General features: G+C 51.8%; 1 protein-coding gene across 2 annotated transcripts in view; it reads left to right on the top strand.

The window, feature by feature from the left end:
* The window catches only part of NLGN2 (neuroligin 2), a 398,108-nt gene that overhangs the window by 154,141 nt on the left and 218,203 nt on the right, over positions 1 to 25,764 (top strand). The window lies entirely within an intron of this gene.

Below are 25,764 nucleotides of genomic sequence, written 5' to 3'. Positions count from 1 at the left end.
TTCCTATGGCATATCAACTTCCACGCTTCCCGCAGCATATCAACTTCCATGCTTCCCATGGCATATCTACTTCCATGCTTCCCATGGCATATCTACTTCCATGCTTCCCAAGGCATATCAACATGGGGGCCAAATCTGGCAGATGTGCGGATGGCCACCGGTGTGTAAATGATACTGTGAATGTCTTCTCAGAAGTCGCCTAGCGGCTAAATGTCAGATTTTGCCAGTTTATCCACTATATTTCTTGACCCCCCCACCACCAGCTATCCTGAATCAGTGTTTTTCTACACCATGTTCTTCTCTCCCCCCAAAACTCAAATGGTCCTTCCGTATACTGTGTCCACAACTTCTGTAAACCCTGATTGCTTCTCTGACTGTGTTATACCCATAATGAATCTGCCCCATCCAAATGGACCCATCTATATAATCCATATTATGTTTTCACTCATTCTCTCTCCTCCCCTTGCATGGCAATTACCATTCTACTGTGAACATTGTTTTTATCCTAGAGGTGGGCTAAGAATTCCGCTGGCAGAATTTTGACCTCTTGGCATGCTTCGTGGAGTGCGGAGTTCCGAAAAACTCCATGAAGCAATGCATAGCAGAGTTTTTTCTCATGGCTAAGATGGCGAGCGTGAGCAACAGAAATTGCACGCTAGACCACCTCCCGATGAGATATCTGAACATGGGCAGAAGGTCGCTACCGCTTGCATTGAGAAAGCTGCTGCTCGTACTGAGGAAACTGCTGCTTGTATTGAGGAAGCTGCCCCTCGAGCAGAAAATCTACTTGAGCGGCAGCAAGAATCAACACCCTCTGGCACTCCACGTGATGCAGTTTGTGCTGATTTTACAGCGCAGGAGAAACTCTTTGCGCTAAAAATCAGCGTGAACAGCGCAATGTACCAGACTCTGCTGCTCGCGGAGCTCCCTGTAGCGCTGTAGAGTTTTTTTCTGCACTTTGCAGAGTTCCGCATAGCTTGACTCTGCCAACTCCGCCCAGGCCTAGTTTACCCTCAACGTTTCTACCACCTGTACCGTTCATGACTCTCTATCCCTAATCTCCTGTATCCTCCTGTGCTCTGTTTTCACATATCCTGTGTATCTCCCTTAAATTCCCTACAGCTTGAATTCTAAAGGCATGTTTACCTACATCAGACCCTCCTCCACCTGTACCCACACATTCCTCTAATGCTTAAACATCCTTTACCATAAATAATGCACCTCTGCATTTATAGCTTCTACTCCAAATCCTACTCTTTGCTTACACAGTCACTGCAGTCAGCTCCCCTGTATCTCTCAGCCACTCTCATCCTAGTTCTATGTGTACCCAAATCATAGTCGCCGATCCACCACCCCATATCTCCCCATCCTTTTAATCCCAATTAATTGTTTACCAGTTACTGCCTTCGACCCACTTCCTGCCCCCCCCCACTGTTCTAAATTATGCTATATTCGCTTTACCTGAATCCCCCTGTACCCCACTAAACCCACCCCACTTGACCTGAAAAGAAACTTGCCTTTTGTGTGTGATGAGTGTTAGACCTGGCATCCTTGGTGTGCTTTCCTTGTCTTTTTGCCTCTAACTGCTGTATTTTTGATCGTGTGGTGGACTTAATTTTTGCTGGTTTTGATACTCTGGGCTCTTTACCGCGGCTGATCACTGCCAAAGTGCAAGTGCTCCCTGTATAAATTGTGAGTCTGATTCATTATCCATGATTGGCATATAAGTGCACTATGTGTGCCAGGGCCTGTAAATCAAATGCTACTAATGTGCCTACAGCACCGGTAGTGCCACCAGCATGAGTAGCCCTGTAAACTTGTCTCAGGCCTGCCATTGCAGTATCTGTGAGTGCAGTTTTATACTGCTGTGTCGACCTGGCAAATGCACCCACTTTCCATACCCTATCCTTCCCTTACTCTACAGGTAAGTCACCTCTAGGTTAGGCCCAAGGTACCCCTGCAGGGTGCAGTATATGTCACGGCTAGGACATATACTGGTGTGTTTTGCATGTCCTGATAGTGAAATACTGCCAATTCCGTTTTTCTCTATTGCAAGGACTAGCTCTCCTATATACAATCATTGGAGCTGCCTTGCAACCCTTTACAAGTGTAACTTCCAATTGGTAACAACTAGAGATTTGGAGTTAGGGCTCTCTGATCTCAGAATTTAATAATACATCTTTTAGTAAAGGTGGTTTTTAAACTGTGTGTTTGCAAATGCCACTTTTAGGAAGTGGGCATTTTCTTGCTTTAACCATTCAGCGTCTCTGCCTGCCTGTGGAATCAACGTCTGGTTTAGACTGACAGGCACTGTTTGTGCATTCACTCTAGACAGTCAAACAAAGGAAGCTGAGGGGTGCCTTGCATATCCTGATGGGCATCACCAGGCTGATGGGCATTCATGAGCTAGAGTGGTGGGAGGAGCTGAATAGGGCTGTGCCTGACCTTTCACAATGCTGTCTCCGCCACCCTGGAGTGTGGCTGGAGCCAAGACCAGGCAGGACAAGAACTTGCAAACTACAAAAACTTCAAAGGCCAAAGTGGTATAGGTATTGGACCTAAAACTCCGGACTTTTAGAACACTGCATTTCTAACAATGAGAAATGAGTAAGATGCCGTTGAAGTATATACAGTCAGCGATGAGCAATGGGTGAGGCTCCACTGAGTTATACATGGCCAGTTGAGGTATTTGGTCAGTGGTAAATAGTGAGTGAGTGAGACTAAATTGATTTATATATGAGCTGTGATGGACAGTGGGTGAAACACCAGTGGGGCATTTAACGTCAGAAAGGGGCAATGGCTGGCTCTCATGGGTTATGGACAATGATGTGCACAGTGATAGACAAGTGGTGAGACTTTATTGGGGTATACATGGTCAGTTCTAGGCAGTGAGTGAGACCTCATTGAGGTATGTACGGTCAGTGATGAGCAATGAGTGGGTCTCCATCTGGGTATATAGGTTCAGTGGAGGGCAATAGGAGATGCTCCATTGAAGCATACAGGGTCAGTGATGGGCAAAGAGTGGGGCTTTATTGGGGTATATATGGAAAGTGACGGTCAATGAGTTGGACTCTATTGAGGTATAGATAGTCAGAAACAGGCATTGGATTTCACAGCGTCACACATGTTGTGTGCCCCTCTTGATGAGCAAGAGACAGATAGGGGCATATTTAAAAACAAACACTAAAGTCAGTGGCATTTCTTTGCTTCTCTTTGTGCCATCAGCAGAAAGTGCCAGGAGAGGCCTGTTAATCATGAAAGATGCGGTTACATCCTCTGCTGTGTGATGGATCATGGCATAGTTGGATTTGAGAAGAGTTCCCCTCTAACATCTCCATCTTCTCAAATAGTTATGGAGCCCAACAGCCAGCATAGACATCCCTGCTCTTAGCAGCCTTGTCACACTGCCCCATATACCTTCAAACCAGCACCACAGTTCACCGGCAGGCATGCAAGCTCCACAGAGCACTGAGGGAGCAAGCAAGCCTAACTCTGCCAACTCCCCAATGCACCCAGAGTGCCTCCAACCCCAAATGTACCAAGAGAGCCACAAACTCCCCAGTGCATCCAGAGTGCCACCAACTCCCCAGTACATCCAGTGTGCTACCAACGCACTAATGCATCCAGAGTGCCACCAACTTCCCAATGCATCCAGAGTGCCACTGTGGGACCCGGCCTCGTGGCGTGGGCCTCCCTGACCATTAGCACCCCAGCCCAACCCGTGCACCACCCTTGATCCCTGGTTGTCACCGCCCTGCCTCCCCACCCCGTAGCAACCGAAGACCTCCGGCCACCATGTCCCGATGTCCCCGATGGCCGGCCCGGGGCCCCAGCAAAACCTAGACCCTAAACGCGCCATGCCCGGCCGAGGGAGAGAGAACCCCCCAAGCAAGACAGGGAGGAGTAGTCTCTGTCAAACCTCTGACCTCCTCTCAGAAGAGGGGTTCGATGGCCCTCCGGGCCCCCGGAGAGCTGGCTCCCCGCATGCTGGGTGTCTGGATTCCCTCCCGGTCCAAATTGAAGAGATCAACGCGCCGAGCGGTAGGAAATCCCAACACACCGCCCCCAGGCGCCAAGACCCCTCTCTGCGAGGACGCCGGACTTCAAAGAGAAGGCGTATAACAAGGGGTGCTCAGGGGACTGAAGGGAGAGAAGACCTGGACCTAACAGAGCCCTGCGGACCTGGTCGCAGCTCGACGAATCTGAAAAGAAGGGCGCTACCCGACCCTTGGAAACCTGACGAGCCCTGCTGACTTCGTCGCGGCTCCCGCTTGGCAGAGACACTCTTCTGCCGGAACCCTCTGAGCCCTGCAGACGTCGTCGCGGCTCACTGGAACACTGAGAACCCCTGAGCCCTGCTGAGAGACTTGCGGCTCCCCTACCCCTAAGACCGGCTGAGCCTGCCGAGTGAATCGCGGCTCCCCGAAGATCACCCGACCGACGGTTCATTCCTGCCGGAGCCCTGCTGTCATGGGCGTGGCTCGAGAGTACACTGGTCCGGCTGGACCCAAGACCGTAATGTGTCCCCCGGCTCGAGGATTGAGAGCTGTGCGAAGGATACTCGGCATTGACCCTGAACCTAAAAACTGTCCCGCTACCCCAACCCCCTATCAAGAAATTACCAACGCTTGTTGTATTGACCAAAGGCTACATCACGGATCATAAAGATCCAGAGAATCTATAGATAAAGAGCTCCGTTCTACTGAAACCTACTGTTTGGTGTCCCTTTGTCAAGTAGTGCCAGCTCAGTGCGTGCGATCCTAGGTACAAGACCCTCCCCTGAAAGGGCCTCCCCGCTAGTGCTCGGCCTGGTTCTGGGAGAGGTGGGTCACGGGGTGGTCAGGAACGTGTTCTGTAACCCCCCTGAGATCGCCCCTTCCAACAGCCACCAACTCCCCAGTACATCCGGTGACCTACCAACGCACCAATGCATCCAGAGTGCCACCAACGCCCCAATGCAGCTAGAGTGCCACCAACTTCCCAATGCATCCAGAGTGCCACCAACTTCCCAATTCATCCAGAGTGCCACTAACTCCCCAGTGCAACCAGAAAGACCTGATCGGGAGGCCGCTCCTTCTCCTTCCTCGCGGCCAGAGCCTGGAACGTCCTTCCGCTTTACCTCAGACAGACAACATCGCTCCCCATCTTTGCAAGAAACCTCAAAACCTGGCTCTTTGACAGACCCCCACCGTGATGGACTGGAACCTGCACCCCCCAGCGCCTTGAGACAGCGCCTTGAGACCCTTACGGGGGAGTAGTCACGCTCAACAAACGCCTGATTGATTGATCCAGAGTGCCACCAACTCCCTAGTACATCCAGAGTGCCACCAACTCCCCAGTTCATCCAGAGTGCCACCAACTCCCCAATGCATCCAGTGTGCCACCAACTCCCCAATGCATACAGAGTGCCACCAACTCCAAAAATGCATCCAGATCCCACCAACTACCCAGTTCATCCAGAAGCCGTCAACTCCCCAATGTATCCAGAGTGCCACCAACTCCCCAATGCATCCAGAGTGCCACCAACTCCCCAATGCATCCAGTGTCCCACAAACTCCCCAATGCATTTAGAGTGCCACCAACTCCCCATTTCATCCAGAGTGCCACCAACTCCCCATTTCATCCAGAGTGCCACCAACTCCCCAATGCATCCAGAGTGCCACCAACTCCCCAATGCATCCAGAGTGCCACCAACTCCCCAATGCATCTAGTGTCCCACAAACTCCCCAATGCATTTAGAGTGCCACCAACTCCCCATTTCATCCAGAGTGCCACCAACTCCCCATTTCATCCAGAGTGCCACCAACTCCCCAATGCATCCAGAGTGTCACCAACTCCCCAATGCATCCAGAGTGCCACCAACTCCCCAATGCATCCAGAGTGCCACCAACTCCCCAATGCATCCAGTGTGCCACCAACTCCCCAGTTCATCCAGAGTGCCACCAACTCCCCAATGCATCCATATGCCACCAACTCCCCAGTTCATCCTGAGTGACACCAACTCTCCAATACATCCAGAGTGTCACCAACTCGCCAATGCATCCAGAGTGTCACTAACTCCCCAATGCATCCAGTGTGCTACAAACTCCCTAATTCATCCAGAAGCCACCAACTCCCTAATGCATCCATATGCCACCAACTCCCCAGTTCATCCACAGTGCCACCAAATCCCCAATGCATCCAGAGTGTCAGCAACTCCCCAATGCATCCAGAGTGCCACCGACTCCCCAATGCATCCAGAGTGCCACCGACTCCCCAGTTCATCCAGAGTACCACCAACTTCCCACTGCATCCAGAGTGTCACCGACTCTCCACTGAATCCAGAGTGCCACCAACTTCCCAATGCATCTAGAGTGCCACCAACTTCCCAATGCATCCACAGTGTCACCGACTCGCCACTGAATCCAGAGTGCCACCAACTTCCCAATGCATCTAGAGTGCCACCAACTTCCCAATGCATCTAGAGTGCCACCAACTTCCCAATGCATCCACAGTGTCACCGACTCGCCACTGAATCCAGAGTGCCATCAACTTCCCAATGCATCCACAGTGTCACCGACTCTCCACTGAATCCAGAGTGCCACCAACTCCCCAATGTACCCAGTAGTACAAGTAGGATACACACATGGTCACTCAGAAGACGATAGTGACTTTTTAGGTGTCGATCTGTCAACAATATACTCTGATCACTCCCATATACAAGTGAGATATCCTCGGGCTACATTTGATGTACTCCAGTTCACGGAATCAAAGCACCATACCGACCCCCGGATTGTTGTGAATCATACACAACGATAACAAGCCATAAGCAAGATGATAGTGACTGATGTTACGCTCGGGTCTGAGAGACGCAGATTCAGCATTGACACCGATTGTCCCTTCAGGCAGATGCTGTGGGTGAGGTCCATGTGGAGGTTTCTATGATTGTGGGCGCATGATCCCCAATAGCCAGTTAAGGAAAGGCTCTGGCTGAAGGCCAAAAGGGTACAAGTACTTTTATGGGAGTAGGCTGTGCTTAATTTGTCGCTGGTGAATGTAGGTGTGGTGCTTGGGCACTGGTTTTTTGGGGACCAAGTATGATTTTTTATCAGACTTCGGTCTAGACCAAGAGAGAAATGTGCAGAAAATCGATAAAGAAGGACTATAATTATAGTAAAATGGCTACAGAGGGAGAAGTCGCACATTAAAAAGAATGTGCCAGAGTGGGCTGCAGAGGTAGGTTGGAGAAAGAAAGAGATAAGCAGCCTTGATACTTGGCAACCAACACATTTGGTAGTGCTGGGAGTGGGATCCAAGAAAAACAATTTGCCCTATATTTAAGTAGTATTATTGTACAAATTAACAACTAGGAGCAGGGACCCCTAGGGGCCTGTGAGAGTACAGCATTGGCTGAGGTTTGGAAGATGGTGCAAGTCACCTCTTGACCACGAGGGGCCGCTGCTGGGAATGTTACTGACATTGCAGTTAAAGGGACCACAGGGAAACCTTTCATAATTATTCTCTACACTGGACTCTCGTGGGATTGTATAAACTATTTTAAGCTGTGCGTGGTGACCAGCTGCCCTCACCTTTGGGGACAGCCACTCATTTTTCATCATCAGACTTTGGGCCAGAATAAAAGAGAGAAGGGCATAAAAGAGGGACGGAGTAGAAAAAGAGAATCACAAAAACAGCGGGGATGGAAAAAAACCTACAAGAGTGAGGTAAAGGGGCAGGGAGTGTCTGGTGGTGGGTGAAAGATGCAAGAGGTAGAATCAAGGCTGGTCAGACTAGGAATTTAGCAACCCTGAGATTGGGCAGATCTGGCCAATGTTCTTTTAGGAAAAACTCTGGGCACCAGTACTCATTCCTTTACAAATTAAGCACTCCTAATTTGCCATCTTAGCAATAACAGGAACATATATTTGTTCAGTTCCATCATCTGCACTCAGCAGTATTTCCCAGACCTGGGAGCAGGTCTTTAACCAGTTTCCGGCCGCGTCCAGCATGCAGCAGGCTAATTAAGGAAAACTAAACGTTTCCAAAGCCGCAGCTGTCCTACAGGGACACAGACGGACCCTCTTCTTGTCAAGGAAAGGCACCGGAGTCCAGGGCGCCAAATGAGGTTTTAATTGAGAAAAAGAACTGGAAAGCAAATTAAAACAAAATGTTACATCTCATTTCCCATTATTGATTTCATCATGCGGCCTGCAACCTCTGCACATATTGGAGGAGGGGGGAGGGGAGAGTAGAGGTTTGAGGAGGCAGAGAAGTCCTTCCAAATATTGACAGTGTTCCATTGCTGTCTCTGCTGAGCGCCCCCTGCAGGGAGGCAGGGTCTGGCCACCTATTGCAAAAAAACACAAGGGAGTAACAAAGGCACCGCAGACTATAATGCAAGCAAGGAAAATGGGCCTCCTACTCCCAGGGTGGATAGTAAAGAACAGCTATAAGTGGGAGTGCAGTGGGCCCCGGCGCAACTGCACCTGTTGCACCTTAGAGATGTACTGCTCTGGAGCCATATGCAGTACTGACATGGTCCACGACGGCGCATGTGTTTTAGCCATTAAATAATAATAATTCATATTTGTAAAGTGCAAACATATCACTGCTCAGTCTGACTCCCTTGTGTGTGTCTCACTCTAATGTGGTAATGCTGTATGCACTGGCACATTGACCCCAGATCTATTGGTATGGACTGGGTGTAATGCTGTATGCACTGGCACATTGACCCCAGATCTATTGGCATGGACTGGGTGTAATGCTGTATGCACTGGCACATTGACCCCAGATCTATTGGCATGGACTGGGTGTAATGCTGTATGCACTGGCACATTGACCCCAGATCTATTGGTATGGGCTGGGTGTAATGCTGTATGCACTGGCACATTGACCCCAGATCTATTGGCATGGGCTGGGTGTAATGCTGTATGCACTGGCACATTGACCCCAGATCTATTGGCATGGACTGGGTGTAATGCTGTATGCACTGGCACATTGACCCCAGATCTATTGGTATGGACTATGCTTTTTAGCCTCCTCCTTCCCTCACTCTGCGTCCTGTATTTTTGTGGTCTCTTTGTCTGCTATGCTATCACTTCCTTTACCCTAGCTTCTGTGTGTGTGTTTTTTTTTATATATCTAGCCCCTGCCCATCTGCTGCTTCAGACAGGACTGATTTGTCAAAATGTTTCCTTTCGCTCTGGAACATTTTTGGTTTAAAAAATAGAAACTAAATTAATCAGATTTTCTTTTCATTGTGTAGCTGAAAAACCAGGACTGAAAGTAAGCGACTTTAGTTCTGGGCTGCACTCCATTCAATTATTTATGGAATTGTAGAGCTTAATATCTTTGTAGCAAATTCGTTCTGAGGAGATATGTTTAATATTTTTCTAAGAAACATGTTTTTTTATTAGTAGACCTGCCAACTAAAATGGTGCTACCGTGTGTCACACGATCAGCTCTCTTCGCAAGGTGACCCAGTGCGGAGCAGATATCACACGGTGGCAGGACAACGAGCTGGAAACCACTGCACAGGGTGGATTTACAGCTCCCATTTGAAGGGTTTGAACTGTTGTAGTCCATTAAGGGGTGTGAAAACAACCAGAACATCAGCCTCAGCAAGGTTTTTGATTTTGGAGGTGGGTGTAGGTGAGGTGAGCGGGCAGACGCCCCCCTTAGGTAGTTCACGGCACAAAGCCAGGACCCCTCCACGGCCCGCCCCTTGTTCACAAAGAGAATTATTTTTTGAGATGGCAGGTCTGTATCAGGTAGAAAACCTTATGTGCTATAGAATTCCAGCATGAATGAGCCAGCATGTTTCATCCCCTGTCACAATGGGACTTCTTCAGGGCAAGCATGCACTGTGCGAACATTTCCCATGTGTTACGTTGTCGTTCCATTGATACCATAGTTACAGGCTTCATCGCCTGTAGGTACCTACTCCCCCCTGAGGCAAGGCTCCGAGGCTCCCTACTTACATGTATGCTCATTTATTGTATTTTTGTGGTGTTCCGATACTTCGGTACTCCTTTGTACTCGTTTATCCTGCACTGTTCAGACTGTTGTATTATCTACTTGTCTCTCTCTATGTTATCCTTGTTTTTCTGTGAAGCGCTCTGATACCCGCTTGGGTCATGTTTGCGATGTATAAAACTTTATGAATAAAGAGCGAAACCCCATAGTCTAGAAAATACCTATCAATGTCACAAAATCCGAAGTGCATGTTTTGTCTGCATTATTATTCTGTTGGTATAAGGCCAGTTAACAACTGTGTGTCTTTCTCACTCCTCCCTCTTGTGATAGTTGAAGCCGTCACCTTGGCTTTTTATGAGTGCTTGGCCTTTTATTGATAATGTTTCCAGACTTTTGAAATCAAACACCCCTTCATTGTGAGCTTGGCCACTGACGCCATGGAATGCACTTTGAATGGAGTCTCAGGCTCAGGGAGTGTCCCATAGGTTTGTACAGGGAGTGATTCAGGCTTCATGGTGACCTGGCCACTGACGCCATGGAATGCACTTTGAATGGAGTCTCAGGCTCAGGGAGTGTCCCATAGGTTTGCACAGGGAGTGATCCAGGCTTCATTGTGACTTGGCCACTGACGCCATGGAATGCACTTTGAATGGAGTTTCAGGCTCAGGGAGTGTCCCATAGGTTTGCACAGGGAGTGATCCAGGCTTCATTGTCACTTGGCCACTGACGCCATGGAATGCACTTTGAATGGAGTCTCAGGCTCAGGGAGTGTCCCATAGGTTTGTACAGGGAGTGATTCAGGCTTCATGGTGACCTGGCCACTGACGCCATGGAATGCACTTTGAATGGAGTCTCAGGCTCAGGGAGTGTCCCATAGGTTTGCACAGGGAGTGATCCAGGCTTCATTGTGACTTGGCCACTGACGCCATGGAATGCACTTTGAATGGAGTTTCAGGCTCAGGGAGTGTCCCATAGGTTTGCACAGGGAGTGATCCAGGCTTCATTGTCACTTGGCCACTGACGCCATGGAATGCACTTTGAATGGAGTCTCAGGCTCAGGGAGTGTCCCATAGGTTTGCACAGGGAGTGATCCAGGCTTCATTGTGACTTGGCCACTGACGCCATGGAATGCACTTTGAATGGAGTCTCAGGCTCAGGGAGTGTCCCATAGGTTTGTACAGGGAGTGATTCAGGCTTCATGGTGACCTGGCCACTGACGCCATGGAATGCACTTTGAATGGAGTCTCAGGCTCAGGGAGTGTCCCATAGGTTTGTACAGGGAGTGATTCAGGCTTCATGGTGACCTGGCCACTGACGCCATGGAATGCACTTTGAATGGAGTCTCAGGCTCAGGGAGTGTCCCATAGGTTTGCACAGGGAGTGATTCAGGCTTCATGGTGACCTGGCCTGTTCTAAGCCCCTCTTACTAGTCCTTTATTGCCACTGGACGTAAAGATCTTGAAGTATTATTTATAGCAATTATGACTGGTCTCAAGTGGAGACAGTAAACAGGGCTGCTCAGGGAAGCCAAGTGAGGGACGGGTTTCAAGGTGTGACGCTCCACCCCAGAGAGTGAAATTTGGGGTGTCTGTAGCTCTGTGCCCTCGGAGTGAGGATCGGGGTGTTCGTGGATCTGTGCCCTCGGAGTGAGGAACGGAGTGTCCGTGGATCTGTGTCCTCGGAGTGAGGAACGAGGTGTCCGAGGATCTGTGCCCTCGGAGTGAGGATCGGGGTGTCCGTGGATCTGTGCCCTCGGAGTGAGGATCAGGGTGTCCTTGGATCTGTGCCCTCGGAGTGAGGTTCTGGGTCCTGTGGATCTGTGCCCTGGGGGGGGGGGGGTGTTGAGGTATGGAGCATGGCTGATGCGGGTCAGTGGTCCCTCACAGGTTGCCTTGAGGCCAGTGCTCTCCCACTGAGGGCCTAGTCTGAGTGTGGTTGAAAGGCTGAGTTCAGTCCAGAGTTATCCATGTCACACTGGGGCTGTAATGGAGTGCTGGCCAAATGTATTCACACTAACAGTGTAATAGAAAGCAAGTAGTGTGGCCGGTGCCAGTCATGTGAAACTTGTACTAGGGGCTCACGTCTGACCTAATAAAATATATTGGGGAGTCAGGACGGAGCTGCTTGAGCTAGTTATATGAAACAGTTTTTTTTGAGGGAGGGTGGTTCTTCATGAACTCTCCCCCCCCCCCCCCTAAAGTTGAGAAAGACATATTGTGTGAATCAGACACTGGCACGTTTGCTATTTTTGTAAAAGGATGCTTTTATGCTCACATATCTACTTATTTTGGCTTAGCGGCACCTTTCTCCCTCTTCCCCTGTTGCACCACCCTTCCCCAAGACTCCACAGCTCTCTGCTCCCTCTTAATGTCAAACTTCAGCACCATGTTTACCTGTTAATGTTCTTTTTCTTGTTTCTTTACCTCTGAATCCCACTTGGATTTCTGTCCAGCCCTAGGCCCAGACTGCATCCCTCTACTCTAGTTTGTAGGTTCTGCCCTACCCCCCCCATCTCTGTTTCTCCCCTTCCTTATTCTGAGCCCCCCACACCCCACCACCATTAATGCCCTCCCTGGAGGGCCCCCTCTGTTACTCAAACCTTCAGCGTCCACCCTAATAGTCTTCCAGCGCCTTCATCCCCTCACCTGGTACATGCCATGCCCTGACAAGGACAGGCGCAGCCCATCAACAGCACAGGCCATGTGTATGTTTATATCCCCAGTGAACTCCACGCAAATCTTCCTGGTCTTACAAAAACCAGACAGCTCCAAGTCCACCTCCTTGTCCCATCGATGGCTGTGGGCCTTCCCCCTCCCCAGCACCCCTCAGTCTCTCCTGGGGAGCAGCTTTCTCTGGTGAGGCTCTGCCTGTTCCCACTTCTGCATCATATTTTCACCCTCACAAATCAATATCTCATCTGATCTTGGCTGCCTCTCTCTCTCTCTCTCTCTCCCTCTCTCTCTCTCTCTCTCTCTCTCTCTCTCTCTCTCTCTCTCTCTCTCTCTCTTCCTACAGCAGGGTCTGCAATTAGCAGCCACGTATGCTTTCTAGCGCCTAACCACACCTAGCGCTACCTTCTCAGTGTCTAGGAGCAGCTGTTGTCCATGACATTGTCTCTTTGCATGTTCTCCAGCCCACTTCACTATCGAATGGCTGCAAAAGCAAAGCCCTCTTGTCTGACGCCCCAAAGCATCCAACCCTGTTTTTAGGAAACAGTCATTGCCTGGCAAGAAGCCAGTCTGGCAGCTAGGGAACCCCACAACCCGCACCCACAAACAGATCAACCCTCACCCTACCCAGACCATCCTGCCCACTCCCCCCAGCCATCGCCCTCATCTTTAATGATTGTGTGCCACAGCATCCCCACTGCAGGCATTTCCCCAGCCCCCCTTACTACTGCCGGTCCAAGGCCCCCCTTATTGTTTTCCCTACTCATTCGCCAAAGCTCTCGCCCCTCTGTACCTCCGATGAGCCATGCCTGGGTCTCCAGAGTCTCCTGGCCCCTGTGCCCCTCTGGTCAGTCCTGGGTCTCGAAAGTCTCCCAGGCCCCTGTGCCCCACTGGTCAGTCCTGGGTCTCCAAAGTCTCCCAGGCCCCTGTGCCCCTCTGGTCAGTCCTGGGTCTCCAGAGTCTCCCTGGCCTCTGTGCCCCTCTGGTGAGTCCTGGGTCTCCAGAGTCTCCTGGTCCCTGTGCCCCTCTGGTCAGTCCTGGGTCTCCAGAGTCTCCTGGCCCCTGTGCCCCTCTGGTCAGTCCTGGGTCTCAAGAGTCTCCCTGGCCCCTGTGCCCCTCTGGTCAGTCCTGGGTCTCCAGAGTCTCCCTGGCCTCTGTGCCCCTCTGGTGAGTCCTGGGTCTCCTGAATCTCACTGGCCTCTGTGCCCCTCTGGTCAGTCCTGGGTCTCAAGAGTCTCCCTGGCCCCTGAGCCCCTCTGGACAGTCCTGGGTCTCAAGAGTCTCCCTGGCCCCTGTGCCCCTTCCGGACAGTCCTGGGTCTCAAGAGTTTCCCTGGCCCCTGTGCCCCTCTGGTCAGTCCTGGGTCTCCAGAATCTCCCTGGCCTCTGTGCCCCTCTGGTGAGTCCTGGGTCTCCAGAGTCTCCTGGCCCCTGTGCCCCTCTGGTCAGTCCTGGGTCTCCAGAGTCTCCTGGCCCCTGTGCCCCGCTGGACAGTCCTGGGTCTCAAGAGTCTCCCTGGCCCCTGTGCCCCTCTGGACAGTCCTGGGTCTCAAGAGTCTCCCTGGCCCCTGTGCCCCTTCCGGACAGTCCTGGGTCTCAAGAGTCTCCCTGGCCCCTGTGCCCCACTGGTCAGTCCTGGGTCTCCAGAGTCTCCTGGCCCCTGTGCCCCTCTGGTCAGTCCTGGGTCTCAAGAGTCTCCCTGGCCCCTGTGCCCCTCTGGTCAGTCCTGGGTCTCCAGAGTCTCCTGGCCCCTGTGCCCCTCTGGTCAGTCCTGGGTCTCCAGAGTCTCCTGGCCCCTGTGCCCCTCTGGTCAGTCCTGGGTCTCCAGAGTCTCCCAGGCCCCTGTGCCCCTCTGGTCATTCCTGGGTCTCCAGAGTCTCCTGGCCCCTGTGCCCCTCTGGACAGTCCTGGGTCTCCAGAGTCTTCCTGGCCTTTGTGCCCCTCTGGACAGTCCTGGGTCTCCAGAGTCTCCCTGGCCTCTGTGCCCCTCTGGTCAGTTCTGGGTCTCCAGAGTCTCCTGGCTCCTGTGCCACTCTGGTCAGTCCTGGGTCTCCAGAGTCTCCCTGGCCCATTGTGCCCCTCTGGTCAGTCCTGGGTCTCCAGAGTCTCCCTGGCCACTGTGCCACTCTGGACAGTCCTGGGTCTCCAGAGTCTCCCATGCCTCTGTGCCCCTCTGGACAGTCCTGGGTCTCAAGAGTCTCCCTGGCCCCTGTGCCACTCTGGACAGTCTTGGGTCTCAAGAGTCTCCCTGGCCCCTGTGCCCCTCTGGTCAGTCCTGGGTCTCCAGAGTCTCCCTGGCCCCTGTGCCCCTCTGGTCAGTCCTGGGTCTCCAGAGTCTCCTGGCCCCTGTGCCCCTCTGGTCAGCCCTGGGTCTCCAGAGTCTCCTGGCCCCTGTGCCCCTCTGGTCAGTCCTGGGTCTCCAGAGTCTTCTGGCCCCTGTGCCCCGCTGGACAGTCCTGCGTCTCAAGAGTCTCCCTGGCGCCTGTGCCCCTCTGGACAGTCCTGGGTCTCAAGAGTCTCCCTGGCCCCTGTGACCCTTCCGGACAGTCCTGGGTCTCACGAGTCTCCCTGGCCCCTGTGCCCCTCTGGTCAGTCCTGGGTCTCCAGAGTTTCCCAGGCTCCTGTGCCCCTCTGGACAATCCTGGGTCTCCAGAGTCTCCCAGGTCCCTGTGCCCCTCTGGTCAGTCCTGGGTCTCCAGAGTCTCCCTGGCCCCTGTGCCCCTCTGGTCAGTCCTGGGTCTCCAGAGTCTCCCTGGCCCCTGTGCCCCTCTGGTCAGTCCTGGGTCTCCATAGTCTCCCAGGCCCCTGTGCCTCTCTGGTCAGTCCTGGGTCTCCAGAGTCTCCTGGCCCCTGTGCCCCTCTGGACAGTCTTGGGTCTCCAGAGTCTTCCTGGCCCCTGTGCCCCTCTGGTCAGTCCTGGGTCTCCAGAGTCTCTCTGGCCCCTGTGCCCCTCTGGTCAGTTCTGGGTCTCCAGAGTCTCCTGCTCCTGTGCCACTCTGGTCAGTCCTGGGTCTCCAGAGTCCTCCTGGCCCCTGTGCCACTATGGACAGTCCTGGGTCCCCAGAGTCTCCCACCCATGCCTCTGTGCCCCTCTGGACAGTCCTGGGTCTCAAGAGTTTACCTGGCCCCTGTGCCACTCTTGACAGTCTTGGGTCTCAAGAGTCTCCCTGGCCCCTGTGCCCCTCTGGTCAGTCCTGGGTCTCAAGAGTCTCCTGCCCCTGTGCCCCTCTGGTCAGTCCTGGGTCTCCAGAGTCTCCCTGGCCCCTGTGCCCCTCTGGTCAGTCCTGGGTTTCAAGAGTCTCCCTGGCCCCTGTGCCACTCTGGACAGTCTTGGGTCTCAAGAGTCTCCTTGGCCCCCGTGCACCTATGGTCAGTCCTGGGACTCCAGAGTCTCCCTGGCCTCTGTGCCCCTCTGGTCAGTCCTGGGTCTCCAGAGTCTCCTGGCCCCTGTGCCTCTCTGGTCAGTCCTGGGTCTCCATAGTCTCCCTGGCCCCTGTGCCCCTCTGGACAGTCTTACACCTTCTTAACTCTATGTGGAGCTGACACGTTTCAAGCCCACATCTTCCTCCCTCAAGCTCTCATTCTCTCTCACAATCACCACCTGATCCTGGAAAGGCACCAAAAATAGCCCTTTAAATATAGCCCTGTGCATCCGCATGTCCCGGGAGGAAGCACACACAACTCTCGCCCGCCTCGCCATCCCTTTCAAAATGTCACTTGTTATTGTCCGCCTCTTGTCTTGTCATCTCCCCTTTACTCCAGCCCTCCCCGAGGATACACCTCACAAATTATCTCCCATTAATTTCATAACCCCGGAGCCGTTTCCCGTAGAATGCTCGCCCTGCCACTTTACAAGTAATCGCTACAGGCAACAAAGTCTTTCCTATCAGTGACATGACACAAATAATCACATCTCCCTTCCTGGCCTGCAAACCTGACCTGCTGCTGTTCCTCCATTCAGCCTCACTCTTGACAAATTGTTTGCTTGCCTTGAGATAAGCAGTCATAGATGGGAAAGCGAACCTTTGGCCAACTGCCCGTTGCTCGTTGCTCGTTGCAAGCCCTCACCGCCCTACCGTTCATGTATCCTGTGATATGGGTGCTCGTTGCAACACCTCACTGCCCTCCCGTCCAAGTGTCCTGTGAAATGGGGGCTTCCTGCAAGCCCTGACTACTCTATCGTCCATGCACCCTTTATTAGGGGTGCTCTTTGCAAGCCTTCACTGCCCTACTGGCCACGCGTCCTGTGATATGGGGGCTCCCTGCAAGCCCTCACTACCCTATCGTCCACGTGCCCTGTATAATGGGTGCTCTTTGCAAGCCCTTACTGCCATGTTATCCAAGCATCCTGTGATGTGGGTGCTCGTTACAGGCCCTAACTGCCCTACCATCTATGCCTCCTGTGATATGGGTGCTTATTCCAAGCCCTCACTGCCCCACTGTCCACGTGGCCTGTGATATGAGTGCTCGTTGCAAGCCCTTCCTGCAATGTTATTCAAGCATCCTGTGATATGGATGCTCGTTGCAAGTCCTCACTGCCCTACCGTTCGCGTATCCTGTGATATGGGGGCTGGCTGCAAGCCCTCACTACCCTACCGTCCATTTGTCCTGAGAAATGGTAGCTTGTTGCAAGCCTTCACAGCCCTACCGTCAACGCGCCCTGTATTATGGGTGCTCGTTGCAAGCCCTTACTTCCCTACCTTCCATGTGTCCTGTGATACTGGTGCTCATTGCAAGCCCTCACTGCCCTTACCTTCCATGTGTCCTAAGATATGGGTGCTTGTTGCAAGCCCTCACTGCCCTGCCTTCCATGCGTCCTGTGATATGGGTGCTCATTGCAAGCTCTTACTTCCCTACCTTCCATGTGTCCTGTGATACTGGTGCTCATTGTAAGCCCTCACTGCCCTTACCTTCCATGTGTCCTGTGATATGGGTGCTCGTTGCTAGCCCTCAATGCCCTGCCTTCCACGCGTCCTGTGATATGGGTGCTCATTGTAAGCCCTTATTTCCCTACCTTCCTCGGTCCTGTGATGTGGGTGCTCATTTCAAGCCCTTATTTCCCTACCTTCCATGTGTCCTGTGATACTGGTGCTCATTGCAAGCCCTCACTGCCCTTACCTTCCATGTGTCCTGTGATACGGGTGCTCGTTGCAAGCCCTCACTGCCCTTACCTTCCATGTGTCCTGTGATACTGGTGCTCATTGCAAGCCATCACTGCCCTTACCTTCCATGTGTCCTGTGATATGGGTGCTCGTTGCAAGCCCTCACTGCCCTGCCTTCCACGCGTCCTGTGATATGGGTGCTTGTTGCGGCTCTGCATTTAGTGGCAATCCACTGGACAACAACTGCTGGACACGCAACAGTGCATGGTATACCTCCTTACTCTGGCCTTGTATGCAACAGGGTAGCAGCAATACATTCAATTGCAAAAAAGAGTAAAACTAGCTCAGTGCTTAATTTGAGCCGGTGGATTATGGTGTTTAGTTGTCCGCACCGACTTTAGGGACAATCCACCACATGGTGGTGCTGTCTTTCTAATTTTGAGATGAGCACAACAACAATGTTTGATAAGTCAATATACATTAAAAAGGAACTGCTGCTCACACCATGTTGGCCTGTAATAGTCTGAACTGCCACTCTTGTAGGATTGCAGGGGTTAGTAGTTGTGTTGACACTGTCACTGGCAGAGCTAACAGGGGCAAAGGGTGGTGCAGGCTGCAGTTGTCTCAAGAAAAGGGCCCTGGCATTTATTTTTTTACAATTTAAGCACTGACTCCTTCAACAGGTGCAACGCCCAGGGATGACTGGCAGATATTCTGTTCATTTCCTTGACCACTGCTTCATTGCCTGCCACAAATACTACCTACTCGTTGCTCAGTTCTCTGCCCCATAGTCTCAATGTCTGTTCTACCTGATAGACTCTAGGAACGCATCCTGCGATTCTTCCCCCTCCAGTCTTCTGGCCAACGCTCTGCAAACCAATGTTCCTTCCAGAGCACCTTCCAACCTCCTACGATACAATGGAAACACCTCCCTAGCGCAGATGACTGGTTTCTTGGACAGCCAGGTCATCCCTCCATTACAGCTGTCCAGAAAATAAAGCCAGGTCTGCATATCTTGTCCTGTCCTGCCTGTTGTATAGTTCTGTTCATTTTCTCCTGACCATCTGTCTACAGAAGGTCCTGCCTGGAGCCACCACCCTGCATGTGAAGTTCAAGTGACAAAGGACCTCCTGCAGCTTCCTCAAGTCACACTTCTTATGGTCCATGTTCCTCAAGTAAGGCAATTTGTCTGCAGGCAAGCGGGACCCCATGGCAGTGAAATCCACTTTGCTGCCAAGGCACACAATAGATGCCGTTGGTGTCTCCATCCTTTCAGGCCGCAATGGTCCTCCTAATTCTGCAACCACCTACCTGCCTTCTCCATGACCTCCAACTCCCCTCTCCAAAAGAAAAGCACTACAGCAGTGCAGCACTGGCTGAGAAGCTGCAACTTCTCTCAGCCTCTGGTCAAACAACAAGCTTCAAGTCTCAGAGATGGTGCACGCCATCGAATGCCCCGCCGGTACTGCTGTCTTAAAGAAGATCAATTACTGAACCTGGATGTCTAATAGCTAGAAGTCATCTGGTTACTATGGTAACAATTTAGAAGCCAATTGTATGTCACTCCTTCCCACTTCAGCTCCTGCGTCACATTTCTAAAAAAATGACCACTGCCTCCTCAGTACTGGATTAAGAAACAGATCATTCTCTCTGATCAATATAATCATTGACTGAGATCCCTTTGGGTCAAGGAAATGGAGCATCAGCTGTAATCTACCCTTTGTCTTCTTCAAAACTATACCCAATGGTAAATTACCAAGACTGGGGTGAGGAGGACTGGAATGGCCGGCCATTTACCCCCTGAAAAGTTTTCTACAATTTGTTGCATACAATGTCTGTTCTGTCCCTGATGGATCCTCAATATTCCCCCCATGACTCAGTTAAAGGTCTTCGTACAGGATCCTAAAACCATTCGTGAAATACTCTCTCAACAGTTGTGATGCTCGCCTGTACGGGTATCTCCTCAAACACAGTTTCATCGCTACCACTCTAACTGCAGGAAGAGCCCTTGCCCAACACCCTCGTCCTATTCCCCTTTCCCCTGAATCTAGATTCCTTTCCTTGGCCCCAAAACACCAGATTAGAGCGTGTTTCCTGGTGCACTTTGAGCAATCATGTCTACATTGCATGGGGAATGACAGCATCTCCTGTTGTTGAAACTCCAAGATGCTCTGATGACGATGCTCCTGGCTTGTATGGCCACCACTTCCGGAGCGTGTCATCTGGAAGAGGGGACAAGGGAAGCAGAATCTTACTCTCTGTGCGCACTGAAGGGATGAGGTCGCCATCATTAACCACATCTGGTTATCTGTCACCTCCCAGGATTCTGATGGGTCCAGTCCCCTCCTAGCCCTAAACTCTTCATCGCACCGGAGTCAAAGACCCATGCCAAGCCTCCAGAAGTGACCTGGGCCATGCTAGTGACATCCAGACGCTTACACAGTGCGAAGCTGCATTCTCTGTATTTGTTTTGCAAACAACGCTGGTGTAAATGGTGAACGCTACTGTACACATATCAGTGTTGGTGAGCACTCTTGGCCATTTCCTCAGTTCCCTCCCTCAGCCTTCAATCCCTCTTGGCTCAGTGCCTTCCTATGCAATAACTTGAATATACCTGCATATCTCATGGTCCAGACTTCTTTGTTCGCCCCAAAAGGTGCCAACAAAAAGATGTTACTATCTAAAGGTATGCAGTAATGCCCATTTGTTAAGTGATATAAAAGCGACGCCACTTGTGTCTTCAACTTAAACGTGCTCGTGTGCCACCCCTTTTGTTGCGGCACAACATTGGCCCTTACATCGCCTTCATCTGTACCCTATTCCTGGTTTCTTTGACCCTATTCTGTACCAGTTATAGTCAATCAATTCAATCTATTCAAGTTTATTCATGACTCAGAACTTCGAGGAGGTCCACACAAAACAACTCCATTCAAGATAAAACAAAGAACATCTTTCCTCAAAATCATTAAAAAGAGTTCATGAAATTCATTAGGACAACAATAATTAACGTCGCTATACCAATATTCATACTGAAATCAGTATAAATTAAAAAGCATTTTAAAAAGTTTAATATTCGAAACAGAACAATTCATTAGGGGATCAAACAACAACTGTAGGGCTTCCGAGTAAGATCGTATGGACAATTTAAAAAAGATAGAGTCTCAACCATTCACGGCGATGCAATATAAGGGCAGGGCAAACGAATAGAACATGCTTTACCTGTTGAACACCATTCTGACAGATGTCAGAAGTACAATACCATTTAAAGGTTAAATAATTTAAAGGCAAAATCTCCAATTGCAATAGTGTCCAGAAACTTTTAACTCATGGGGCATATTCCATGTCACATACAGTTAGACTTTTTTAATTACAATGACATCTTTTATCCTTAGGTAGCCCATTTCTTTATTCCAAGCTTCGTTGTCCAAGTGAGAACTCAAAACCAGTAAAGCTTGTTTTAAGCAGCCTTTCAGTTGTAAGACGGGAAGAGAAAGACTATGCTCAAGCCCATGTTGATCAATGACAAATTTGTAATTCTTGTAGAATAAAGTTTAACCAGGTGTACCAGTTCTGTGTCACCATGGTTACCCTACCCCTCCCTCTACCCTCTGTTCTTCAGAGCCCAGGCTCTTCGCCATCACTGCTACTGACTGTCCCCTTAACCTGTCCCAGAAATCCCAACTACGCCCTTCGGAAAATTTCAAAACTAAAACTCTGAGTGCCCTCGACACCTTCACTGTACCCATCCCCACAAATCCTGCCTCTGCCCCCATCCTTTGGCATGGATGTCCCTTTGTTTCCCACCAAACCCCAATCCCTAACATACTCACAGCCAAAACTGGACCCTTTGAACCTCAAACTCCCTGACCACCTGTGCCTCTTTTCACTGGCCTCCCATTTCTCTGGTGCTCAGCCCAGTGACGACCGCCTCTTGCCCTTTGCAAGGGCTGCTGTCTCTCAGACTGCTTCCCTCTTCAGTCTATCCCTCTTCTCGACTGTAGACTCTTCTTCACTCTCCTGACCCCTCCTCCAAGGCACTACCACCTTAGATGTCACAGCCCTTGCCACTAGAGTGGCCCCATTGGCATCATTAGACCTGACCGGCTCAACATGTTCTTTGTTATGGTCATCAGAAGACTCCTCCTCAGGGGCGTCTGTCATCTCATCTCCTATTGGCACACAGCCTGGTGGATTCCCATTGGCCCTTCTGGCACCATGAGGCCCCTGACCCCTGTCCCAGACACCTTTACCATTGTTCTACCTCCAACTCTAGGCTGATCCACCACCCCTTCTTACTCTTTCCTGCAGCAGATCCACATCCTTTCCCCATTCCAAGTCCAATCTTCTTGAGATGGCTGGGGCTTTCTCCACCGCCACCCTTTCTATCTGCATCATGCTCGGCAGCCGCATCTTACTACCTGGCTTGTTCCAAAGTGCCAGGAGGTCATCAACCTGACCTGTCTGTTATGAATCCTAGTTTGGCCACCGGGTGAGAGCTTACCAGTCGGCTACAGGAAAAGAAACTGTAGTATTTCCAAAGCAAATTTTTGCATCAAAGTCTGTTTCGCTGCCAGTGTCGGCATCTCCAAGTTGAGGCGGACCCTTTGGAAATGCTACAGTTTCTTTTCCGGTGGCCCACTGGTAGGCACTCACTCCGTGGCATCCTGGTCCGGTGCACGTGTGGGTGAGATGAGGTCCTGCTGCCCTGAAGACATTGCCAGGAAATATGCAATGCCAATGAAACAAGTCGGCCGTTCAACTTAATATGGTCTAAATATGACATTGTATTTTTACTATGAATGTGGGCATTTCATAATTAAAAATAAAAATGTATTCCATTGCAACTCATTTTAAACTTTTTCTTGTGAGGAAGAAGCTTCTCCTCCCTCTGTGGGGACCTCTGGAAGGTGTGGGGGTGTTGAGATTTGTTGTCCACAAAATACAAGCAGATAGGTCAGCACTCAGCACACAGCACACATCCTTGCTAGCCATGGCTGCTCCTCTTGGGGCAGTCATCCATGCTAGCCCTGGCTGCTCCTCTTGCCCTAGGGGCAGTAATCCATGCTAGCCCTGGCTGCTCCTCTTGCCCTAGGGGCAGTCATCCTTGCTAGCCCTGGCTGCTCCTCTTGCCCTAGGGGCAGTCATGCTTGCTAGCCCTGGCTGCTCCTCTTGCCCTAGGGGCAGTCACCCTTGCTAGCCCTGGCTGCTCCTCTTGCCATAGGGGCAGTCATCCTTGCTAGCCCTGGCTGCTCCTCTTGCCCTCGAGGCAGTCATCCATGCTAGCCCTGGCTGCTCCTCTTGCACTAGGGGCAGTCATCCATGCTAGCCCTGGCTGCTCCTCTGGCCCTAGGGGCAGTCATCCTTGCTAGCCCTGGTTGCTCCTCTTGCCCTAGGGGCAGTCACCCTTGCTAGCCCTGGCTGCTCCTCTTGCCCGAGGGGCAGTCATCCTTGCTAGCCCTGGCTGCTCCTCTTGGGGCAGTCATCCATGCTAACTCTGGCTGCTCCTCTTGCCCTATGGGCAGTCATCCATGCTAGCCCTGGCTGCTCCTCTTACCCTAGGGGCAGTCACCCTTGCTAGCCCTGGCTGCTCCTCTTGTCCTAGGGGCAGTCATCCTTGCTAGCCCTGGCTGCTCCTCTTGCCCTAGTGGCAGTCATCCTTGTGAGCCCTGGCTGCTCCTCTTGCCCTAGGGGCAGTCACCCTTGCTAGCCCTGGCTGCTCCTCTTGTCCTAGAGGCAGTCATCCTTGCTAGCCCTGGCTGCTCCTCTTGCCCTAGTGGCAGTCATCCTTGTGAGCCCTGGCTGCTCCTCTTGCCATAGGGGCAGTCATCCTTGCTAGCCCTGGCTGCTCCTCTTGCCCTCGAGGCAGTCACCCTTGCTAGCCCTGGCTGCTCCTCGTGCCCTAGGGGCAGTCACCCTTGCTAGCCCTGGCTGCTCCTCTTGCCCTAGGGGCAGTCATCCATGCTAGCCCTGGCTGCTCCTCTTGCACTAGGGGCAGTCATCCATGCTAGCCCTGGCTGCTCCTCTGGCCCTAGGGGCAGTCATCCTTGCTAGCCCTGGTTGCTCTTCTTGCCCTAGGGGCAGTCACCCTTGCTAGCCCTGGCTGCTCCTCTTGCCCGAGGGGCAGTCATCCTTGCTAGCCCTGGCTGCTCCTCTTGGGGCAGTCATCCATGCTAACTCTGGCTGCTCCTCTTGCCCTAGGGGCAGTCATCCATGCTAGCCCTGGCTGCTCCTCTTACCCTAGGGGCAGTCACCCTTGCTAGCCCTGGCTGCTCCTCTTGTCCTAGGGGCAGTCATCCTTGCTAGCCCTGGCTGCTCCTCTTGCCCTAGTGGCAGTCATCCTTGTGAGCCCTGGCTGCTCCTCTTGCCCTAGGGGCAGTCACCCTTGCTAGCCCTGGCTGCTCCTCTTGTCCTAGAGGCAGTCATCCTTGCTAGCCCTGGCTGCTCCTCTTGCCCTAGTGGCAGTCATCCTTGTGAGCCCTGGCTGCTCCTCTTGCCCTAGGGGCAGTCACCCTTGCTAGCCCTGGCTGCTCCTCTTGCCCTAGGGGCAGTCACCCTTGCTAGCCCTGGCTGCTCCTCTTGCCCTAGGGGCAGTCATCCTTGCTAGCCCTGGCTGCTCCTCTTGCCCTTGGGGCAGTCATCCATGCTAGCCCTGGCTGCTCCTCATGCCCTAGGGGCAGTCACCCTTGCTAACCCTGGCTACTCCTCTTCCCCTAGGGGCAGTCACCCTTTCTAGCCCTGGCTGCTCCTCTTGCCCGAGGGGCAGTCATCCCTGCTAGCCCTGGCTGCTCCTCTTGGGGCAGTCTTCCTTGCTAGCCCTGGCTGCCCCTCTTGCCCTTGGGGCAGTCACCCTTGCTGTCCCTGGCTGCTCCTCTTGCCCTAGGGGCAGTCACCCTTGCTAGCCCTGGCTGCTCCTCTTGCCCTAGGGGCAGTCACCCTTGCTAGCCCTACTGAGCTAGGGAGTGAGATAGTCTGCAGATTTATCTGAACCATCCAGTACTGTTTGGAAAGCTGAAGATAGACCTGTTAGGAGGTGAAAGAGAGCTCCTAGAAGCGCATTATCAGCAAGACACGCAGCACCGTGAATGCCAGCCGCACAGGGTCTGCTGACTGCACCTGGAGTTACCAGCTCACCACACTTCACTGTATTCTAGTGCCTGCTGTTGGCTAGGGGTGGGCAAGGAATTCCTCTGTCCCAGTGGAATTCGCAGAGTTTTGCCATCTCCGCGCTCCGTACGGAGCACGGAGTTCCCCAAAACTAAACGAAGTGACGCAGAGCAGAGTTTTTTCTCGCACGTGGCTCACCAACGTTAAATTGGCGAGCGCATGTGAGAAAAAATTGCACACTAGACCTCATTTCGGTGAAATTTCTTAACAGGGGTCAGTTGCAGCAGGTCCCAACCGCTCGCGTTGAGTAATCTGCCGCTTGTGTTGAGGCAGCTGCCGCTCAACTAAAATATCTACTCGAGAGGCAGAAAGAAGCAGCGCCCGCTGGCACGAAAGCATAGTGCAGTTTGTGGTGATTTTACACCGAAGGAAAAACTCCTGGCATCAAAAATTAGTGCAAGTAGCGCGACTTACCACACTCCGCTGCTCGTGGAACTTTGCGGAGTGCGGCTGAGTTGTTCAGCACTTCACGGAGCAGGCCTACTGCTGACATGTTAGTGAGGTTAAGGCTGACTTCACCCTCCTCAAAAGCCACTCATTTATTGCACGTGAATTGTTTCTCATGATGTCATCGGGATATAAAGCCACACTTTTCTTCGCTCTGAGTCCAATGTTATGTTATTTCATGTGATGTCACCACCCAGCCAGCACTAATGTTATTTTGTTTCCTCTGATGTCATGTATATGTTTATTGGTGCTTTGAAGCTTAAAAACACAACCTATATTTGGTCATAGAATGTTGTCATCTATGCCTCTTTAATGTATGTACGTGTGCCTGTCCTGATGTAATCAAGCCGTGTACATGTCAACCAATTGAAGTAACCTGTTCTCTCCTCTCTCTCTCTCTTCTCTCCTCACTGTTTCTATCTCTATTGA

This window comes from Triturus cristatus, chromosome 12, assembly GCF_964204655.1.
Source record: "Triturus cristatus chromosome 12, aTriCri1.1, whole genome shotgun sequence".
NCBI classification, from domain to species: domain Eukaryota; kingdom Metazoa; phylum Chordata; class Amphibia; order Caudata; family Salamandridae; genus Triturus; species Triturus cristatus.
The sequence above is the reverse complement of the archived record's forward strand: the minus strand, read 5'-3'. Positions and strand labels throughout refer to the sequence as shown.